Source organism: Orycteropus afer, unplaced genomic scaffold, assembly GCF_000298275.1.
Source record: "Orycteropus afer afer isolate SDZICR_OR568_19922 unplaced genomic scaffold, OryAfe1.0 scaffold00004, whole genome shotgun sequence".
NCBI lineage: Eukaryota > Metazoa > Chordata > Mammalia > Tubulidentata > Orycteropodidae > Orycteropus > Orycteropus afer.
The window spans coordinates 11,675,008-11,679,246 of NW_006921591.1; positions in this window are offsets into that span (position 1 = coordinate 11,675,008).

Here is a 4,239-nt window from a genome sequence, read left to right on the forward strand (position 1 = left end):
GATTCCTTCAAAAGTTGGAATTAGAAATACCATTTGACCCAGCCATTCCATTACTAGGTATATACCCTAAAGAAGTGAGAGCCATGACAAGAACACATATATGCACACTCATGTTAATTGCAGCACTATTTACAATAGCCAATGATGGAAACAACCAAGGTGTCATCAACTGAGGAATGGATAACCAAACTATGGTACATACACACAGTGGAATACTATGCAATGCTAAAGAATAATGTACAATCTGCAAAACACCGCATAACGTGGTGGAACTTGGAGGACATTATGCTGAGTGAAATAAATCAATCACAAAAGGACAAATATTATATTAGTCCATTATTGTAAAAGTTAAGGAAAGGTTTATCTATGAAGGAAATTTTCTTTGTTGGTTACCAGGGGTGGGAGGGGAGGGGAAGGAACACTGTTAGATAGATAGAGATAAGTATTGATTTGGGTGAAGAGAAGTGCAATGTACCAAATGTGAGTGGTCAATATGGCAGCATTGAGGATGAGGAAGACATAGAGGGGTACATGGGAGGTACAGACAACAAATATGAACCCTTTTGTACATACAGTACTGCATTGTCAGTGAAGGCTAACATGGGTATGTAGGTGGATCGATGAGTGGACAGGCTGAACGATTAGGTATGCCTATGAAATGGGGAGTATATCTAAGAACATATATAGGGTTGGCAGACAATGGTCTTTTAAGTTTATGTGAATGATCAGAATTCCCAGGTGTATAGTAGAGGTGACAAGGGCAAGGTTGTGGTGACTGCTTGGTCACAGTCAGCTACCCAGAGGGACTGAGTATTTGAACCTACAGGCTTGGGACCATAGTCACAGGGGACATCAAACTCAATTGGCATAACTTACTATACAAAACATTGTTCCACTTCCTACTTTGGTGAGTAGCAACTGAGATTTTAAAAACTAGGAAGCTGCCATCTAGATGCAACGATGGGTCTCTCCTCATCCAGAGAAAAGTAGAATGAAGAAAACCAAAATTCATGGAAACAATTAGTCCTAGAACTGATACACCAACTGATCTGCAGCCTATACAACTATGAGACCAGAAGAACTAGATGGTGCCCGCCTACCACTGTCATCCACTCAAAAGGGGATCTATGTAGGAGATCCTTGATAGAGAGGGAGAACAATGTGGAACAAAACTCAAAATCACTTGGAGAAAAAAAAGGGGGGTGGGGACCAGGTTTGCTAGTCCAATAAAGCCTGGTGGAACCACTGAGACTATGGTCCCTAGCTGCCCTTCAGATCTGGGAATAAACCCACACCTGTGGTTTCCAGCCAAACAAAAGACAGGCATATAAGTTGAACATTTTCCTCAAGTAGATACTCTCCTTGTATCTCCAATACATGGGAGAAAGGAGGGCTGCTTATGCACAGGGAGACTGTTCAAGGGGCAGAAGTCCATGACGGGATGGACACAGGGAAGAGGTAACTATGGGGAGGAAGTGGGAGGGGAGCTGTTCCATTGTGGAAAACTGTGGTCAATGTCATGAGACAAAGTATATGTGAACCAGTGTATGGAAAGTGAATTTGTTCTGTAAATCTTCACCCAAATCACACACACACACAAAAAAAGGTCTTCTGGATTATGCTACACCATCAAAGAGATTGCTGAAAAGAAAAGAAGGAAATCAATACCATTTAAAACAATAAACCATTTACAATAGCTAACAAAAATATTAAATACTTGGCAATAAATCTTACTAGGGACACAAAACACCAATACAAAGAAAACTACAAATCACTACTCCAAGAAACCATGAGAGATCTACATGAATGGAAGAACATACCTTGCTCCTGGATAGGAAGATTGAGCATTGTGAAAATGTCAATACTACCCAAAGCAATTGATACATTCAATGCAATCTCATTCCAGATCCCATGAGCATTCTTTAAGGATTTGGAAAAACCAGTGACTAATTTTATATGGAAAGGAAGGAGACATCAAATAAGCAAAGTACTGTTGAAGAAGAACAAAATAGGAGGCCTCACACTCTTGGATCTCAAAACACACTATACAGCCACAGTAGTGAAAATAGCCTTGTACTGGTAAAACGACAGACGCATAGACCAGTGGAACAGAATTGAGAACCCAGAAATAGATCCATTGACCTATGGTCAGCTGAATTTTGACAAAGGGCTGAAATCTATTAAATGGAAAGAGATGGTCTCTTTAACAAATGGTTCTGGCAAAGCTGCATATCCATTTGCACAAAAATGAAACAAGATTTGTACCTCACATCATACACAAAAACTAATGCCAGATGGATCAAAGACTTAAATGTGAAATCTAAAACTGTAAAGTCCCTCAAGGAAAAATAGGAGCAAATTTAGGGACCCTCATTTATGTCATAAATAGGCTGTCAAGCATAACCCAAAATGCACAAAAAGCAGAAGAGAAACTAGGTGAATGAGACTTTCTAAAACTTAAACTTTTATGTGTTTCCAAAGACTTCTCCAACAGAATAAAAAGAAAACCTACAGATTGGGGAAAAATATTTGGTAAGGAAGGATAAATCTGACAAGGGATTGATCTCTAAAATTAATAGAAAACTACAATACCTCAACAACAAAAAGACAAATAATCCAGTTTAAAAAAGAGCAGAAGACATGAATAGACACTTCACCACAGAGGATATTCAGGAATCTAACAAACACATGAAGAAATGTTCATGATCATTAGCCATTAGAGAGATGCAAATCTAAACAACCATCTTGCCTCGGCACTAGTAGAAAACTTAAACAAGACAGAAAATAACAAATGCTGGCAAAGATGTAGGGAGATTGGGACTCTCATACACTGCTGGTGGGACTGTCAAATGATACAACCACAGTGGAAAGCAGTATGGCAATTCTTTAAAAAGTTGGAATTAGGAATATCATTTGACCCAGCCATTCCATTACTAAGTATATATCCTAAAGAAGTGAGATCCAGGACAAGAACAGATATAGGCACAGTCATGTTCACTGCAGCACTATTTACAATAGCAAAATGATGGAAAGAACCTAGGTACCCATCAATAGAAGAATGCATACTATGGTACATACACACAATGGAATACTATGCAACCATAAAAAATAATGTAAAATCTGCAAAACACTGCACAACATGGATGAACTTGGAGGACATTACGCTGAGTGAAATAAGTCAATTACAGAAGGACAATTATTGTATTAGTTCATTATTGTAATGTCAAGGAAAAGGTCAAGGAAAGGTTTATATATGGAAAGAAATTTTCTTTGTTGGTTACCAGGGGTGGAAGAGGAGGTAGGGAACACTGTTAGATAGGTAGAGACAAGTATTGAACTGGGTGAAGGGAAGGGGAATGTACGAAATGTGAGTGATCAACATGGTGCCATTGACCAAAAGCAAGACATAGAGAGATACATGGAGGTACAGACACGAAGGTGAGCTCTTTTACACATACAGTACTGCATTGTCAGTGATGGAAAACATTGATATATGGGCGGATAAATGGGTGGACAGGGTGAACTATTAGGTATGTCTATGCAGGGGGGAGTGTGCCTATGACCATGTATAAGGTTGGAAGACAATCTTTCTATAAATTATTTATGTGTCCTATAAGAATTTCCAGGTAAGTAGAGCTGACAAGGGACAAGTTTATAGTCACTTGTTGGCCACAGCCAGCTACGCAGAGGCAGCAAGTAGTTAGACCTCTGGCCTCAAGACCATGGTCACAGGGAACATCAACTCCATTAACATAACATACTACACAAAAACATTGTTCCACATCCTACTTTGGCGAGTAGCAACTGAAAGCTTGCAAGCAGGCTATCGAGATGCAGGGACCCAGATAAGGGTGGTACAAAAGGTTTCCAACAGGGAGACAAACTTGTCTGTAGGTTTGTCCTACCATGGGGACTTGTTGATGTGAGTTTTGAGGCTAAGCCACTGGTGTTTCAAACCCAGAGACATGCACATGGTGAACAGGTATCAGCCCAGCTTACACACTGAGACATACTAGGAAAAAGGAAGAGGCCATCCACTTCTCAAAGAATTGGCCAGGGAAAACCTTATGAATAGCAAAGAAACACTGTCTGATACATTACCGCACAATGTTATGAATAGTCCAGTTAGGTTAGAAGGCTCTCAAAATAGGACTGGGAAAGAGCTGCATCATCAGAGTAAACCCAGCCTTACTCATATGGATAAGGTAAAGCTTTCAAGACCTCCATTTGCTGATGTTG